The sequence below is a fragment of the Heptranchias perlo genome, unplaced genomic scaffold, assembly GCF_035084215.1.
Source record: "Heptranchias perlo isolate sHepPer1 unplaced genomic scaffold, sHepPer1.hap1 HAP1_SCAFFOLD_508, whole genome shotgun sequence".
NCBI classification, from domain to species: Eukaryota; Metazoa; Chordata; class Chondrichthyes; order Hexanchiformes; family Hexanchidae; genus Heptranchias; species Heptranchias perlo.
Window position 1 is genome coordinate 78,679 of NW_027139525.1, and position 17,428 is coordinate 96,106.

At 63.0% G+C, this 17,428-nt stretch overlaps 1 protein-coding gene across 1 annotated transcript in view; it reads left to right on the forward strand.

The window, feature by feature from the left end:
• Nucleotides 1–17,428, forward strand: part of LOC137314441 (rho guanine nucleotide exchange factor 11-like) — a gene marked incomplete at both ends in the record, with an annotated part of 152,559 nt that overhangs the window by 66,855 nt on the left and 68,276 nt on the right. The gene's annotated exons all lie outside the window — the stretch shown is intronic.

Consider the following 17,428-nt stretch of genomic DNA (forward strand, 5'->3'; position numbering starts at 1 on the left):
CTCTCCCCCGTGTCCCCCCCTCTCCCCCGTGTCTCCCCCGTGTCCCCCCCTCTCCCCCGTGTCCCCCCCTCTCCCCCGTGTCCCCCCCTCTCCCCCGTGTCCCCCTCTCTCCCCCGTTTCCCCCTTCCTCCTCCGTTTCCCCCTCTCTCCTCCGTTTCCCCCTCTCTCCTCCGTTTCCCTCGCTCTCCCCCCGTTTCCCTCCCGCTCCCACCGTTTCCCTCCCGCTCCCCCGTTTCCCCCTCTCTCCCCCGTTTCCCCCCTCTCTCCCCCGTTTCCCCCTCTCTCCCCCGTTTCCCCCTCTCTCCCTCGTTTCCCCCTCTCTCCCTCGCTTTCCCTCGCTCTCCCTCGCTTTCCCTCGCTCTCCCTCGCTTTCCCTCGCTCTCCCTCGTTTCCCTCGCTTTCCCCCGTTTCCCTCGCTTTCCCTCGTTCTCCCTCGTTTCCCTCGCTCTCCCCGTTTCCCTCGCTCTCCCCGTTTCCCTCGCTCTCCCCCGTTTGCCTCGCTTTCCCCCGTTTCCCTCTCCCTCGCTTTCCCTCGCTTTCCCTCGCTCTCCCTCGTTTCCCTCCCTCTCCCTCGTTTCCCTCCCTCTCCCTCGTTTCCCTCTCTCTCCCTCGTTTCCCTCTCTCTCCCTCGTTTCCCTCTCTCTCCCTCGTTTCCCCCTCTCTCCGTGGTTTCCCTCTCTCTCCGTCGTTTCCCTCTCTCTCCCCCGTTTCCCCCTCTCTCCCCCGTTTCCCCCTCTCTCCCCCTTTTCCCTCGCTCTCCCCCTTTTCCCTCGCTCTCCCCCTTTTCCCTCGCTCTCCCCCGTTTCCCCCTCTCTCCCCCGTTTCCCCCTCTCTCCCCCGTTTCCCCCTCTCTCCCCCGTGTCCCCCTCTCTCCCCCGTGTCCCCCTCTCTCCCCCGTGTCCCCCTCTCTCCCCCGTGTCCCCCTCTCTCCCCCGTGTCCCCCTCTCTCCCCCGTGTCCCCCTCTCTCCCCCGTTTCCCCCTCTCTCCTCCGTTTCCCCCTTTCTCCTCCGTTTCCCTCGCTCTCCCCCGTTTCCCTCGCTCTCCCCCGTTTCCCTCCCGCTCCCTCGTTTCCCTCCCGCTCCCCCGTTTCCCCCTCTCTCCCCCGTTTCCCCCTCTCTCCCCCGTTTCCCCCTCTCTCCCTCGTTTCCCCCTCTCTCCCTCTCTCCCTCGTTTCTCCCTCTCTCCCTCGTTTCCCCCTCTCTCCCTCGCTTCCCTCTCTCTCCCTCGTTTCCCTCGCTCTCCCTCGTTTCCCCCTCTCTCCCTCGCTTCCCTCTCTCTCCCTCGTTTCCCTCGCTCTCCCTCGTTTCCCTCGCTTTCCCTCGTTTCCCTCGCTCTCCCCGTTTCCCTCGCTCTCCCCGTTTCCCTCGCTCTCCCCGTTTCCCTCGCTCTCCCCGTTTCCCTCGCTCTCCCCGTTTCCCTCGCTCTCCCCCGTTTGACTCGCTTTCCCTCGTTTCCGTCTCTCTCCCTCGCTTTCCCTCGCTTTCCCTCGCTCTCCCTCGTTTCACTCTCTCTCCCTCGTTTCCCTCCCTCTCCCTCGTTTCCCTCCCTCTCCCTCGTTTCCCTCTCTCTCCCTCGTTTCCCTCTCTCTCCCTCATTTCCCTCTCTCTCCCTCGTTTCCCTCTCTCTCCCTCGTTTCCCTCTCTCTCCCTCGTTTCCCTCTCTCTCCCTCGTTTCCCTCTCCCTCGTTTCCCTCTCTCTCCGTGGTTTCCCTCTCTCTCCCTGGTTTCACGCTCTCTCCCTCGTTTCCCTCTCTCTCCCTCGTTTCCCTCTCTCTCCCTCGTTTCCCTCTCTCTCCCTCGTTTCCCTCTCCCTCCCTCGTTTCCCTCTCCCTCCCTCGTTTCCCTCTCTCTCCCTCGTTTCCCTCTCCCTCGTTTCCCTCTCCCTCGTTTCCCTCTCCCTCGTTTCCCTCTCCCTCGTTTCCCTCTCCCTCGTTTCCCCCTCTCTCCGTGGTTTCCCTCTCCCTCGTTTCCCTCTCCCTCGTTTCCCTCTCTCTCCGTGGTTTCCCCCTCTCCCTCGTTTCCCTCTCTCTCCGTGGTTTCCCCCTCTCTCCCTCGTTTCCCTCTCTCTCTGTGGTTTCCCCCTCTCTCCGTGGTTTCCCCCTCTCTCCGTGGTTTCCCCCTCTCTCCGTGGTTTCCCTCTCCCTCCCTCGTTTCCCTCTCCCTCCCTCGTTTCCCTCTCCCTCCCTCGTTTCCCTCTCCCTCCCTCGTTTCCCTCTCCCTCCGTCGTTTCCCTCTCTCTCCGTGGTTTCCCACTCCCTCGTTTCCCTCTCCCTCGTTTCCCTCTCCCTCGTTTCCCTCTCCCTCGTTTCCCTCTCCCTCGTTTCCCTCTCCCTCCGTAGTTTCCCTCTCTCTCCGTCGTTTCCCTCTCTCTCCGTCGTTTCCCTCTCTCTCCGTCGTTTCCCTCTCTCTCCCTCGTTTCCCTCTCTCTCCCTCGTTTCCCTCTCTCTCCCTCGTTTCCCTCTCTCTCCCTCGTTTCCCCCCTCTCCCTCGTTTCCCTCTCCCTCCCTCGTTTCCCTCTCCCTGCCTCGTTTCCCTCTCCCTCCCTCGTTTCTCTCTCCCTCCCCCGTTTCCCTCTCTCTCCCCCGTTTCCCTCTCTCTCCCCCGTTTCCCTCTCTCTCCCCCGTTTCCCTCTCTCTCCCCCGTTTCCCCTCTCTCTGCCCCGTTTCCCTCTCTCTCCTCCGTTTCCCTCTCCCTCGTTTCCCTCTCCCTCCCTCGTTTCCCTCTCCCTCCCTCGTTTCCCTCTCCCTCCCTCGTTTCCCTCTCCCTCCGTCATTCCCCTCTCTCTCCCCCTTTTCCCTCTCTCTCCCCGGTTTCCCTCTCTCTCCCCGGTTTCCCTCTCTCTCCCCCGTTTCCCTCTCTCTGCCCCGTTTCCCTCTCTCTGCCCCGTTTCCCTCTCTCTGCCCCGTTTCCCTCTCTCTGCCCCGTTTCCCTCTCTCTGCCCCGTTTCCCTCTCTCTCCCCCGTTTCCCTCTCCCTCCCTCGTTTCCCTCTCCCTCCGTCGTTTCCCTCTCTCTCCCCCTTTTCCCTCTCTCTCCCCGGTTTCCCTCTCTCTCCCCGGTTTCCCTCTCTCTCCCCGGGTTTCCCTCTCTCCCCCGTTTCCCCCTCTCTCCCCCGTTTCCCCCTCTCTCCCCCGTTTCCCCCTCTCTCCCCCGTTTCCCCCTCTCTCCCCCGTTTCCCTCGCTCTCCCCCTTTTCCCCCTCTCTCCCCCGTTTCCCTCGCTCTCCCCCTTTTCCCTCGCTCTCCCCCGTTTCCCCCTCGCTCCCCCCGTTTCCCCTCGCTCCCCCCGTTTCCCTCGCTCTCCCTCGTTTCCCTCTCTCTCCCTCGTTTCCCTCCCTCTCCCTCGTTTCCCTCCCTCGTTTCCCTCTCTCTCCCTCCCTCGTTTCCCTCTCTCTCCCTCGTTTCCCTCTCTCTCCCTCGTTTCCCTCTCTCTCCCTCGTTTCCCTCTCTCTCCGTGGTTTCCCTCTCTCTCCGTCGTTTCCGTCTCTCTCCCTCGTTTCCCTCTCTCTCCCCCGTTTCCCTCTCTCTCCCTCGTTTCCCTCTCTCTCCCCCGTTTCCCTCTCTCTCCCCCGTTTCCCTCTCTCTCCCCCGTTTCCCTCTCTCTCCCCCGTTTCCCTCTCTCTCCCCCGTTTCCCTCTCTCTCCCCCGTTTCCCCCTCTCTCCCCCGTTTCCCCCTCTCCGCCGTTTCCCCCTCTCTCCGCCGTGTCCCCCTCTCTCCGCCGTGTCCCCCTCTCTCCCCCGTGTCCCCCTCTCTCCCCCGTGTCCCCCTCTCTCCCCCGTGTCCCCCTCTCTCCCCCGTGTCCCCCGTGTCCCCCTCTCTCCCCCGTGTCCCCCTCTCTCCCCCGTGTCCCCCTCTCTCCCTCGTTTCCCCCTCTCTCCCTCGCTTTCCCTCGCTCTCCCTCGTTTCCCTCGCTTTCCCTCGCTCTCCCCGTTTCCCTCGCTCTCCCCGTTTCCCTCGCTCTCCCCGTTTCCCTCGCTCTCCCCCGTTTGCCTCGCTTTCCCCCGTTTCCCTCTCTCTCCCTCGCTTTCCCTCGTTTTCCCTCGCTCTCCCTCGTTTCCCTCTCTCTCCCTCGTTTCCCTCCCTCTCCCTCGTTTCCCTCCCTCTCCCTCGTTTCCCTCTCTCTCCCTCGTTTCCCTCTCTCTCCGTGGTTTCCCTCTCTCTCCGTGGTTTCCCTCTCTCTCCGTGGTTTCCCTCTCTCTCCGTCGTTTCCGTCTCTCTCCGTGGTTTCCCCCTCTCTCCGTGGTTTCCCTCTCTCTCCGTCGTTTCCCCCTCTCTCCCCCGTTTCCCCCTCTCTCCCCCGTTTCCCCCTCTCTCCCCCGTTTCCCCCGCTCTCGCCCTTTTCCCTCGCTCTCCCCCTTTTCCCTCGCTCTCCCCCTTTTCCCTCGCTCTCCCCCTTTTCCCTCGCTCTCCCCCTTTTCCCTCGCTCTCCCCCGTTTCCCCCCCTCTCCCCCGTTTCCCCCTCTCTCCCCCGTTTCCCCCCCTCTCCCCCGTTTCCCCCCTCTCTCCCCCGTTTCCCCCTCTCTCCCCCGTTTCCCCCTCTCTCCCCCCGTTTCCCCCGCTCTCGCCCTTTTCCCTCGCTCTCCCCCTTTTCCCTCGCTCTCCCCCTTTTCCCTCGCTCTCCCCCCTTTTCCCTCGCTCTCCCCCCTTTTCCCTCGCTCTCCCCCGTTTCCCCCCCTCTCCCCCGTTTCCCCCACTCTCCCCCGTTTCCCCCCCTCTCCCCCGTTTCCCCCTCTCTCCTCCGTTTCCCCCTTCCTCCTCCGTTTCCCTCGCTCTCCCCCCGTTTCCCTCCCGCTCCCTCGTTTCCCTCCCGCTCCCCCGTTTCCCCCTCTCTCCCCCGTTTCCCCCTCTCTCCCCCGTTTCCCCCTCTCTCCCCCGTTTCCCCCTCTCTCCCTCGTTTCCCCCTCTCTCCCTCGTTTCCCCCTCTCTCCCTCGTTTCCCCCTCTCTCCCTCGCTTCCCCCTCTCTCCCTCGCTTCCCCCTCTCTCCCTCGCTTCCCTCTCTCTCCCTCGCTTTCCCTCGCTCTCCCCTCGCTTTCCCTCGCTCTCCCCCGTTTCCCTCGCTTTCCCTCGCTCTCCCCGTTTCTCTCGCTCTCCCCGTTTCCCTCGCTCTCCCCGTTTCCCTCGCTCTCCCCGTTTCCCTCGCTCTCCCCCGTTTGACTCGCTTTCCCTCGTTTCCGTCTCTCTCCCTCGCTTTCCCTCGCTCTCCCTCGTTTCACTCTCTCTCCCTCGTTTCCCTCCCTCTCCCTCGTTTCCCTCTCTCTCCCTCGTTTCCCTCTCTCTCCCTCGTTTCCCTCTCTCTCCCACGTTTCCCTCTCTCCCTCGTTTCCCTCTCCCTCGTTTCCCTCTCTCTCCGTGGTTTCCCTCTCTCTCCCTCGTTTCCCTCTCTCTCCCTCGTTTCCCTCTCTCTCCCTCGTTTCCCTCTCTCTCCCTCGTTTCCCTCTCTCTCCCTCGTTTCCCTCTCCCTCCCTCGTTTCCCTCTCTCTCCCTCGTTTCCCTCTCTCTCCCTCGTTTCCCTCTCTCTCCCTCGTTTCCCTCTATCTCCCTCGTTTCCCTCTCTCTCCCTCGTTTCCCTCTCTCTCTCCCTCGTTTCCCTCTCTCTCCCTCGTTTCCCTCTCCCTCGTTTCCCTCTCTCTCCGTGGTTTCCCTCTCTCTCCCCTGGTTTCACTCTCTCTCCCTCGTTTCCCTCTCTCTCCCTCGTTTCCCTCTCTCTCCCTCGTTTCCCTCTCTCTCCCTCGTTTCCCTCTCCCTCCCTCGTTTCCCTCTCCCTCCCTCGTTTCCCTCTCTCTCCCTCGTTTCCCTCTCCCTCGTTTCCCTCTCCCTCGTTTCCCTCTCCCTCGTTTCCCTCTCCCTCGTTTCCCTCTCCCTCGTTTCCCTCTCCCTCGTTTCCCTCTCCCTCGTTTCCCTCTCCCTCGTTTCCCCCCTCTCTCCGTGGTTTCCCTCTCCCTCGTTTCCCTCTCCCTCGTTTCCCTCTCTCTCCGTGGTTTCCCCCTCTCTCCCTCGTTTCCCTCTCTCTCTGTGGTTTCCCCCTCTCTCCGTGGTTTCCCCCTCTCTCCGTGGTTTCCCCCTCTCTCCGTGGTTTCCCTCTCCCTCGTTTCGCTCTCCCTCCCTCGTTTTCCTCTCCCTCCCTCGTTTCCCTCTCCCTCCCTCGTTTCCCTCTCCCTCCCTCGTTTCCCTCTCCCTCCCTCGTTTCCCTCTCCCTCCGTCGTTTCCCTCTCTCCTCCGTCGTTTCCCTCTCTCTCCGTGGTTTCCCACTCCCTCGTTTCCCCTCTCCCTCGTTTCCCTCTCCCTCGTTTCCCTCTCCCTCGTTTCCCTCTCCCTCGTTTCCCTCTCCCTCCGTAGTTTCCCTCTCTCTCCATAGTTTCCCTCTCTCTCCGTCGTTTCCCTCTCTCTCCCTCGTTTCCCTCTCTCTCCCTCGTTTCCCTCTCTCTCCCTCGTTTCCCTCTCCCTCCCTCGTTTCCCTCTCCCTGCCTCGTTTCCCTCTCCCTCCCTCGTTTCTCTCTCCCTCCCCCGTTTCCCTCTCTCTCCCCCGTTTCCCTCTCTCTCCCCCGTTTCCCTCTCTCTCCCCCGTTTCCCTCTCTCTCCCCCGTTTCCCTCTCTCTGCCCCGTTTCCCTCTCTCTCCTCCGTTTCCCTCTCCCTCGTTTCCCTCTCCCTCCCTCGTTTCCCTCTCCCTCCCTCGTTTCCCTCTCCCTCCGTCATTCCCCTCTCTCTCCCCCTTTTCCCTCTCTCTCCCCGGTTTCCCTCTCTCTCCCCGGTTTCCCTCTCTCCCCCGTTTCCCCCTCTCTCCCCCGTTTCCCCCTCTCTCCCCCGTTTCCCCCTCTCTCCCCCGTTTCCCCCCTCTCTCCCCCGTTTCCCTCGCTCTCCCCCTTTTCCCCCTCTCTCCCCCGTTTCCCTCGCTCTCCCCCTTTTCCCTCGCTCTCCCCCGTTTCCCCCTCGCTCCCCCGTTTCCCCTCGCTCCCCCCGTTTCCCTCGCTCTCCCTCGTTTCCCTCTCTCTCCCTCGTTTCCCTCCCTCTCCCTCGTTTCCCTCTCTCTCCCTCGTTTCCCTCTCTCTCCGTCGTTTCCGTCTCTCTCCCTCGTTTCCCTCTCTCTCCCCCGTTTCCCTCTCTCTCCCCCGTTTCCCCCTCTCTCCCCCGTTTCCCCCTCTCTCCCCCGTTTCCCCCTCTCTCCCCCGTTTCCCCCTCTCTCCCCCGTTTCCCCCTCTCTCCCCCCGTTTCCCCCTCTCCGCCGTGTCCCCCTCTCTCCCCCGTGTCCCCCTCTCTCCCCCGTGTCCCCCTCTCTCCCCCGTGTCCCCCGTGTCCCCCTCTCTCCCCCGTGTCCCCCTCTCTCCCCCGTGTCCCCCTCTCTCCCTCGTTTCCCCCTCTCTCCCTCGCTTTCCCTCGCTCTCCCTCGTTTCCCTCGCTTTCCCTCGTTCTCCCTCGTTTCCCTCGCTCTCCCCGTTTCCCTCGCTCTCCCCGTTTCCCTCGCTCTCCCCGTTTCCCTCGCTCTCCCCGTTTCCCTCGCTCTCCCCCGTTTGCCTCGCTTTCCCCCGTTTCCCTCTCTCTCCCTCGCTTTCCCTCGTTTTCCCTCGCTCTCCCTCGTTTCCCTCCCTCTCCCTCGTTTCCCTCTCTCTCCCTCGTTTCCCTCTCTCTCCGTGGTTTCCCTCTCTCTCCGTGGTTTCCCTCTCTCTCCGTCGTTTCCGTCTCTCTCCGTGGTTTCCCCCTCTCTCCGTGGTTTCCCCCTCTCTCCCCCGTTTCCCCCTCTCTCCCCCGTTTCCCCCGCTCTCCCCCTTTTCCCTCGCTCTCCCCCTTTTCCCTCGCTCTCCCCCCTTTTCCCTCGCTCTCCCCCCTTTTCCCCCTCTCTCCCCCGTTTCCCCCTCTCTCCCCCGTTTCCCCCTCTCCCCCGTTTCCCCCCCTCTCCCCCGTTTCCCCCCCTCTCCCCCGTTTCCCCCCCTCTCCCCCGTGTCCCCCTCTCTCCCCCGTGTCCCCCTCTCTCCTCCGTTTCCCCCTTCCTCCTCCGTTTCCCTCGCTCTCCCCCGTTTCCCTCCCGCTCCCTCGTTTCCCTCCCGCTCCCCCGTTTCCCCCTCTCTCCCCCGTTTCCCCCTCTCTCCCCCGTTTCCCCCTCTCTCCCCCGTTTCCCCCCTCTCTCCCTCGTTTCCCCCTCTCTCCCTCGTTTCCCCCTCTCTCCCTCGTTTCCCCCTCTCTCCCTCGTTTCCCCCTCTCTCCCTCGCTTCCCTCTCTCTCCCTCGCTTTCCCTCGCTTTCCCTCGCTCTCCCCGTTTCCCTCGCTTTCCCTCGCTCTCCCCGTTTCCCTCGCTCTCCCCGTTTCCCTCGCTCTCCCCGTTTCCCTCGCTCTCCCCGTTTCCCTCGCTCTCCCCCGTTTCCCTCGCTCTCCCCCGTTTGACTCGCTTTCCCTCGTTTCCGTCTCTCTCCCTCGCTTTCCCTCGCTCTCCCTCGTTTCACTCTCTCTCCCTCGTTTCCCTCCCTCTCCCTCGTTTCCCTCTCTCTCCCTCGTTTCCCTCTCTCTCCCTCGTTTCCCTCTCTCTCCCACGTTTCCCTCTCTCTCCCTCGTTTCCCTCTCCCTCGTTTCCCTCTCTCTCCGTGGTTTCCCTCTCTCTCCCTGGTTTCTCTCTCTCTCCCTCGTTTCCCTCTCTCTCCCTCGTTTCCCTCTCTCTCCCTCGTTTCCCTCTCCCTCCCTCGTTTCCCTCTCCCTCCCTCGTTTCCCTCTCCCTCCCTCGTTTCCCTCTCCCTCGTTTCCCTCTCCCCCGTTTCCCCCTCTCTCCCCCGTTTCCCCCTCTCTCCCTCGCTTCCCTCTCTCTCCCTCGCTTCCCTCTCTCTCCCTCGCTTTCCCTCGCTCTCCCTCGCTTTCCCTCGCTCTCCCTCGTTTCCCTCGCTCTCCCCCGTTTCCCTCGCTTTCCCTCGCTCTCCCCGTTTCCCTCGCTCTCCCCCGTTTCCCTCGCTCTCCCCGTTTCCCTCGCTCTCCCCGTTTCCCTCGCTCTCCCCGTTTCCCTCGCTCTCCCCCGTTTGACTCGCTTTCCCTCGTTTCCGTCTCTCTCCCTCGCTTTCCCTCGCTTTCCCTCGCTCTCCCTCGTTTCACTCTCTCTCCCTCGTTTCCCTCCCTCTCCCTCGTTTCCCTCCCTCTCCCTCGTTTCCCTCTCTCTCCCTCGTTTCCCTCTCTCTCCCTCATTTCCCTCTCTCTCCCTCGTTTCCCTCTCTCTCCCTCGTTTCCCTCTCTCTCCCTCGTTTCCCTCTCCCTCGTTTCCCTCTCTCTCCGTGGTTTCCCTCTCTCTCCCTGGTTTCACTCTCTCTCCCTCGTTTCCCTCTCTCTCCCTCGTTTCCCTCTCTCTCCCTCGTTTCCCTCTCCCTCCCTCGTTTCCCTCTCCCTCCCTCGTTTCCCTCTCTCTCCCTCGTTTCCCTCTCCCTCGTTTCCCTCTCCCTCGTTTCCCTCTCCCTCGTTTCCCTCTCCCTCGTTTCCCTCTCCCTCGTTTCCCCCCTCTCTCCGTGGTTTCCCTCTCCCTCGTTTCCCTCTCCCTCGTTTCCCTCTCTCTCCGTGGTTTCCCTCTCTCTCCCTCGTTTCCCTCTCTCTCCCTCGTTTCCCTCTCTCTCCCTCGTTTCCCTCTCTCTCCCTCGTTTCCCTCTCCCTCCCTCGTTTCCCTCTCCCTCCCTCGTTTCCCTCTCCCTCGTTTCCCTCTCCCTCGTTTCCCCCTCTCTCCGTGGTTTCCCTCTCCCTCGTTTCCCTCTCCCTCGTTTCCCTCTCTCTCCGTGGTTTCCCCCTCTCTCCCTCGTTTCCCTCTCTCTCCCTCGTTTCCCTCTCTCTCCCTCGTTTCCCTCTCTCTCCCTCGTTTCCCTCTCTCTCCCTCGTTTCCCTCTCCCCCTCGTTTCCCTCTCCCTCGTTTCCCTCTCCCTCCCTCGTTTCCCTCTCCCTGCCTCGTTTCCCTCTCCCTCCCTCGTTTCTCTCTCCCTCCCTCGTTTCCCTCTCTCTCCCCCGTTTCCCTCTCTCTCCCCCGTTTCCCTCTCTCTCCCCCGTTTCCCTCTCTCTGCCCCGTTTCCCTCTCCTCCGTTTCCCTCTCCCTCGTTTCCCTCTCCCTCCCTCGTTTCCCTCTCCCTCCCTCGTTTCCCTCTCCCTCCGTCGTTTCCCTCTCTCTCCCCCTTTTCCCTCTCTCTCCCCGGTTTCCCTCTCTCTCCCCGGTTTCCCTCTCTCTCCCCCGTTTCCCTCTCTCTTCCCCGTTTCCCTCTCTCTCCTACGTTTCCCTCTCTCTCCCCCCGTTTCCCTCTCCCTCGTTTCCCTCTCCCTCCCTCGTTTCCCTCTCCCTCCCTCGTTTCCATCTCCCTCCCTCGTTTCCCTCTCCCTCCCTCGTTTCCATCTCCCTCCCTCGTTTCCCTCTCCCTCCGTCGTTTCCCTCTCTCTCCCCCTTTTCCCTCTCTCTCCCCGGTTTTCCCTCTCTCTCCCCGGTTTCCCTCTCTCTCCCCGGTTTCCCCCTCTCTCCCCCGTTTCCCCCTCTCTCCCCCGTTTCCCCTCTCTCCCCCCGTTTCCCCCTCTCTCCCCCGTTTCCCCCTCTCTCCCCCGTTTCCCCCTCTCTCCCCCGTTTCCCCCTCTCTCCCTCGTTTCCCTCCCTCTCCCTCGTTTCCCTCCCTCTCCCTCGTTTCCCTCCCTCTCCCTCGTTTCCCTCTCTCTCCCTCGTTTCCCTCTCTCTCCCTCGTTTCCCTCTCTCTCCCTCGTTTCCCTCTCCCTCCCTCGTTTCCCCCTCTCTCCGTGGTTTCCCCCCTCTCTCCGTGGTTTCCCTCTCCCTCCCTCGTTTCCCTCGCACTCCCTCGCTCTCCCTCTCTCTCCCTCGTTTCCCTCTCTCTCCCTCGTTTCCCTCTCTCTCCCTCTCTCTCCCTCGTTTCCCTCTCTCTCCGTGGTTTCCCTCTCTCTCCCCCGTTTCCCCCTCTCTCCCCCGTTTCCCCCCGCTCTCCCCCTTTTCCCTCGCTCTCCCCCTTTTCCCTCGCTCTCCCCCCTTTTCCCTCGCTCTCCCCCCTTTTCCCCCCTCTCTCCCCCGTTTCCCCCTCTCCCCCGTTTCCCCCCCTCTCCCCCGTTTCCCCCCCTCTCCCCCGTTTCCCCCCCTCTCCCCCGTTTCCCCCTCTCTCCCCCCGTGTCCCCTTCCTCCTCCGTTTCCCTCGCTCTCCCCGTTTCCCTCCCGCTCCCTCGTTTCCCTCCCGCTCCCCCGTTTCCCCCTCTCTCCCCCGTTTCCCCCTCTCTCCCCCGTTTCCCCCTCTCTCCCTCGTTTCCCCCTCTCTCCCTCGTTTCCCCCTCTCTCCCTCGTTTCCCCCTCTCTCCCTCGTTTCCCCCTCTCTCCCTCGTTTCCCCCTCTCTCCCTCGCTCTCCCTCGCTTTCCCTCGCTCTCCCCGTTTCCCTCGCTTTCCCTCGCTCTCCCCGTTTCCCTCGCTCTCCCCGTTTCCCTCGCTCTCCCCGTTTCCCTCGCTCTCCCCCCGTTTCCCTCGCTCTCCCCGTTTCCCTCGCTCTCCCCGTTTCCCTCGCTCTCCCCGTTTCCCTCGCTCTCCCCGTTTCCCTCGCTCTCCCCCGTTTGACTCGCTTTCCCTCGTTTCCGTCTCTCTCCCTCGCTTTCCCTCGCTCTCCCTCGTTTCACTCTCTCTCCCTCGTTTCCCTCCCTCTCCCTCGTTTCCCTCTCTCTCCCTCGTTTCCCTCTCTCTCCCTCGTTTCCCTCTCTCTCCCACGTTTCCCTCTCTCTCCCTCGTTTCCCTCTCCCTCGTTTCCCTCTCTCTCCGTGGTTTCCCTCTCTCTCCCTGGTTTCTCTCTCTCTCCCTCGTTTCCCTCTCTCTCCCTCGTTTCCCTCTCTCTCCCTCGTTTCCCTCTCTCTCCCTCGTTTCCCTCTCCCTCCCTCGTTTCCCTCTCCCTCCCTCGTTTCCCCTCTCCCTCCCTCGTTTCCCTCTCCCTCGTTTCCCTCTCCCCCGTTTCCCCCTCTCTCCCCCGTTTCCCCCTCTCTCCCCCGTTTCCCCCTCTCTCCCCCGTTTCCCCCTCTCTCCCTCGCTTCCCTCTCTCTCCCTCGCTTCCCTCTCTCTCCCTCGCTTTCCCTCGCTCTCCCTCGCTTTCCCTCGCTCTCCCTCGTTTCCCTCGCTCTCCCCCGTTTCCCTCGCTTTCCCTCGCTCTCCCCGTTTCCCTCGCTCTCCCCGTTTCCCTCGCTCTCCCCGTTTCCCTCGCTCTCCCCGTTTCCTCGCTCTCCCCCGTTTGACTCGCTTTCCCTCGTTTCCGTCTCTCTCCCTCGCTTTCCCTCGCTTTCCCTCGCTCTCCCTCGTTTCACTCTCTCTCCCTCGTTTCCCTCCCTCTCCCTCGTTTCCCTCCCTCTCCCTCGTTTCCCTCTCTCTCCCTCGTTTCCCTCTCTCTCCCTCGTTTCCCCTCTCTCTCCCTCGTTTCCCTCTCTCTCCCTCGTTTCCCTCTCTCTCCCTCGTTTCCCTCTCCCTCGTTTCCCTCTCTCTCCGTGGTTTCCCTCTCTCTCCCTGGTTTCCCTCTCTCTCCCTCGTTTCCCTCTCTCTCCCTCGTTTCCCTCTCTCTCCCTCGTTTCCCTCTCCCTCCCTCGTTTCCCTCTCCCTCCCTCGTTTCCCTCTCCCTCGTTTCCCTCTCCCTCGTTTCCCCCTCTCTCCGTGGTTTCCCTCTCCCTCGTTTCCCTCTCCCTCGTTTCCCTCTCTCTCCGTGGTTTCCCCCTCTCTCCCTCGTTTCCCTCTCTCTCCCTCGTTTCCCTCTCTCTCCCTCGTTTCCCTCTCTCTCCCTCGTTTCCCTCTCCCCCTCGTTTCCCTCTCCCTCGTTTCCCTCTCCCTCCCTCGTTTCCCTCTCCCTGCCTCGTTTCCCTCTCCCTCCCTCGTTTCTCTCTCCCTCCCTCGTTTCCCTCTCTCTCCCCCGTTTCCCTCTCTCTCCCCCGTTTCCCCTCTCTCTCCCCCGTTTCCCTCTCTCTGCCCCGTTTCCCTCTCTCTCCTCCGTTTCCCTCTCCCTCGTTTCCCTCTCCCTCCCTCGTTTCCCTCTCCCTCCCTCGTTTCCCTCTCCCTCCGTCGTTTCCCTCTCTCTCCCCCTTTTCCCTCTCTCTCCCCGGTTTCCCTCTCTCTCCCCGGTTTCCCTCTCTCTCCCCCGTTTCCCTCTCTCTTCCCCGTTTCCCTCTCTCTCCTACGTTTCCCTCTCTCTCCCCCCGTTTCCCTCTCCCTCGTTTCCCTCTCCCTCCCTCGTTTCCATCTCCCTCCCTCGTTTCCCTCTCCCTCCGTCGTTTCCCTCTCTCTCCCCCTTTTCCCTCTCTCTCCCCCGGTTTCCCTCTCTCTCCCCCGTTTCCCCCTCTCTCCCCCGTTTCCCCCCTCTCTCCCCCGTTCCCCCTCTCTCCCCCGTTTCCCCCTCTCTCCCCCGTTTCCCCCTCTCTCCCTCGTTTCCCTCCCTCTCCCTCGTTTCCCTCCCTCTCCCTCGTTTCCCTCCCTCTCCCTCGTTTCCCTCTCTCTCCCTCGTTTCCCTCTCTCTCCCTCGTTTCCCTCTCCCTCCCTCGTTTCCCCCTCTCTCCGTGGTTTCCCCCTCTCTCCGTGGTTTCCCTCTCCCTCCCTCGTTTCCCTCGCACTCCCTCGCTCTCCCTCTCTCTCCTCGTTTCCCTCTCTCTCCCTCGTTTCCCTCTCTCTCCCTCTCTCTCCCTCGTTTCCCTCTCTCTCCCTCGTTTCCCTCTCTCTCCCTCTCTCTCCCTCGTTTCCCTCTCTCTCCCTCGTTTCCCTCTCTCTCCGTGGTTTCCCTCTCTCTCCCTCGTTTCCCTCTCTCTCCCTCGTTTCCCCCTCTCTCCCCCGTTTCCCCCTCTCTCCCCCGTTTCCCCCCTCTCTCCCCCGTTTCCCCCTCTCTCCCCCGTTTCCCCCTCTCTCCGTGGTTTCCCTCTCTCTCCCTCGTTTCCCTCTCTCTCCTCGTTTCCCCCTCTCTCCCCCGTTTCCCCCTCTCTCCCCCGTTTCCCCCTCTCTCCCCCCGTTTCCCTCGCTCTCCCCCTTTTCCCCCTCTCTCCCCCCGTTTCCCTCGCTCTCCCCCTTTTCCCTCGCTCTCCCCCGTTTCCCCCTCTCTCCCCCGTTTCCCCTCGCTCCCCCGTTTCCCTCGCTCTCCCCTCGTTTCCCTCGCTCTCCCTCGTTTCCCTCTCTCTCCCCGGTTTCCCTCTCTCTCCCCGGTTTCCCTCTCTCTCCCCGGTTTCCCTCTCTCTCCCCGGTTTCCCTCTCTCTGCCGGTTTCCCTCTCTCTCCGTGGTTTCCCTCTCTCTCCCTCGTTTCCCTCGCTCTCCCCCTTTTCCCCCCGCTCTCCCCCTTTTCCCCCTCTCTCCCCCTTTCCCCCCGCTCTCCCCCGTTTGCCCCTCTCTCCCCCGTTTCCCCCTCTCTCCGTGGTTTCCCTCTCTCTCCCTCGTTTCCCCCTCTCTCCCTCGTTTCCCCCTCTCTCCCTCGTTTCCCCCTCGCTCCCTCGTTTCCCCCTCGCTCCCCCCCTCGCTCCCTCGTTCCCCCCTCGCTCCCTCGTTTCCCCCTCTCTCCCTCGTTTCCCTCTCGCTCCCTCGTTTCCCACGCTCTCCCCCGTTTCCCTCGCTCTCCCTCGTTTCCCTCGCTCTCCCTGGTTTCCCTCTCTCTCCCTGGTTTCCCTCTCTCTCCCTGGTTTCCCTCTCTCTCCCTGGTTTCCCTCTCTCTCCCTGGTTTCCCCCTCTCTCCGTGGTTTCCCTCTCCCTCCCTCGTTTCCCTCGCTCTCCCCTCGTTTCCCTCGCTCTCCCTCGTTTCCCTCGCTCTCCCTCGTTTCCCTCTCTCCCTGGTTTCCCTCTCTCTCCCTCGTTTCCCTCTCTCCCTGGTTTCCCTCTCTCTCCCTGGTTTCCCTCTCTCTCCCACGTATCCCCTCTCTCTCCGTGGTTTCACTCTCTCTCCCTCGTTTCCCTCTCTCTCCCTCGTTTCCCTCTCTCTCCCTCGTTTCCCTCTCTCTCCCTCGTTTCCCTCTCTCTCCCTCGTTTCCCTCTCCCTCCCTCGTTTCCCCCACTCTCCGTGGTTTCCCCCTCTCTCCGTAGTTTCCCTCTCCCTCCCTCGTTTCCCTCGCTCTCCCTCGCTCTCCCTCGCTCTCCCTCGTTTCCCTCGCTCTCCCTCGTTTCCTTCTCTCTCCCTGGTTTCCCTCTCTCTCCCTGGTTTCCCTCTCCCACGTTTCCCTCTCTCTCCCTGGTTTCCCTCTCTCTCCCCTCGTTTCCCTCTCTCTCCCTCGTTTCCCTCTCCCCTCCCTCGTTTCCCCCTCTCTCCGTGGTTTCCCCCTCTCTCCGTGGTTTCCCTCTCCGTCCCTCGTTTCCCTCGCTCTCCCTCGCTCTCCCTCTCTCTCCCTCATTTCCCTCGCTCTCCCTCTCTCTCCCTCGTTTCCCTCGCTCTCCCTCGCTCTCCCTCTCTCTCCCTCATTTCCCTCTCTCTCCCTCGTTTCCCCTCCCTCTCCCTTGTTTCCCTCTCTCTCCGTGGTTTCCCTCTCTCTCCCGTGGTTTCCCTCTCTCTCCGTGGTTTCCCTCTCTCTCCCTCGTTTCCCTCTCTCTCCCTCGTTTCCCTCTCTCTCCCTCGTTTCCCTCTCTCTCCCTCGTTTCCCCCTCTCTCCCTCGTTTCCCCCTCTCTCCGTGGTTTCCCCCTCTCTCCGTGTTTTCCCCCTCTCTCCGTGTTTTCCCCCGCTCTCCGTGGTTTCCCTCGCTCACCCCCCGTCTGCCTCGCTCACCCCCGTCTGCCTCGCTCACCCCCGTCTGCCTCGCTCACCCCCGTCTGCCTCGCTCACCCCCGTCTGCCTCGCTCACCCCCGTCTGCCTCGCTCTCCCCCGTCTGCCTCGCTCTCCCCCGTCTGCCTCGCTCTCCCCCGTCTGCCTCGCTCTCCCCCGTCTGCCTCGCTCTCCCCCGTCTGCCTCGCTCTCCCCCGTTTCCCCCTCTCTGCCGTTTCCCCCTCTCTCTGCCGTGTCCCCCTCTCTCTGCCGTGTCCCCCTCTCTCTGCCGTGTCCCCCTCTCTCTGCCGTGTCCCCCTCTCTCCCCCGTGTCCCCCTCTCTCCCCCGTGTCCCCCTCTCTCCCGTGTCCCCCTCTCTCCCCCGTGTCCCCCTCTCTCCCCCGTTACCCCCTCTCTCCCTGTCGTTTCCCTCTCTCTCCCTCGTTTCCCTCTCTCTCCTTCCTCTCCCTCGTTCCCCTCTCTCTACCTCGTTTCCCTCTCTCTCCCCCGTTTCCCTCTCTCTCCCCCGTTTCCCTCTCTCTCTCCCCGTTTCCCTCTCTCTCCCCCGTTTCCCTCTCTCTCCCCCGTTTCCCTCTCTCTCCCCCGTTTCCCTCTCTCTCCCCCGTTTCCCTCTCTCTCCCCCGTTTCCCTCCCTCTCCGTCGTTTCGCTCCCTCTCCCTGGTTTGCCTCCCTCTCCCTCGTTTCCCTCTCTCTCTCTCCCTCGTTTCCCTCTCTCCTCCCTCCCTCGTTTCCCTCTCTCTCCATGGTTTACCTCTCTCTCCCCCGTTTCCCTCGCTCTCCCTCGTTTCCCTCGCTCTCCCTCGTTTCCCTCGCTCTCCCTCGTTTGCCTCGCTCTCCCTCGTTTCCCCCCTCTCTCCCTGGTTTCCCTCTCCCTCCCTCGTTTCCCCTCTTCCTCCCTCGTTTCCCTCTCCCTCCCTCGTTTCCCTCTCCCTCCCTCGTTTCCCTCTCCCTCCCTCGTTTCCCTCTCCCTCCCTCGTTTCCCTCTCCCTCCCTCGTTTCCCTCCTCCCTCCCTCGTTTCCCTCTCCCTCCCTCGTTTCCCTCTCCCTCCCTCGTTTCCCTCTCCCTCCCTCGTTTCCCTCTCTCCCTGGTTTGCCTCCCTCTCCCTCGTTTCCCACTCTCTCTCTCTCCCTCGTTTTCCTCTCTCTCCCTCGTTTTCCTCTCTCTCCCTCGTTTCCCTCTCTCTCCCTCGTTTCCCTTGCTCTCCCTCGTTTCCCTCTCTCCCTGGTTTCCCTCTCTCTCCCTCTTTTCCCTCTCCCTCCCCTCGTTTCCCTCTCTCTCCCTGGTTTCCCTCTCTCTCCCTCGTTTCCCTCTCCCTCCCTCGTTTCCCTCTCCCTCCCTCGTTTCCCTCTCCCTCCCTCGTTTCCCTCTCCCTCCCTCGTTTCCCTCTCCCTCCCTCGTTTCCCTCTCCCTCCCTCGTTTCCCTCTCTCCCTGGTTTGCCTCCCTCTCCCTCGTTTCCCTCTCTCTCTCTCTCCCTCGTTTCCCTCTCTCTCCCTTGTTTCCCTCGCTCTCCCTTGTTTCCCTCTCTCCCTGGTTTCCCTCTCTCTCCCTCATTTCCCTCTCCCTCCCTCGTTTCCCTCTCTCTCCCTCGTTTCCCTCTCTCTCTCTCCCTCGTTTCCCTCTCTCTCTCTCCCTCGTTTCCCTCTCCCTCCCTCGTTTCCCTCTCCCTCCCTCGTTTCCCTCTCCCTCCCTCGTTTTCCTCTCTCTCTGTGGTTTCCCTCTCTCTCCCCTCGTTTCCCTCTCTCTCCCTCATTTCCC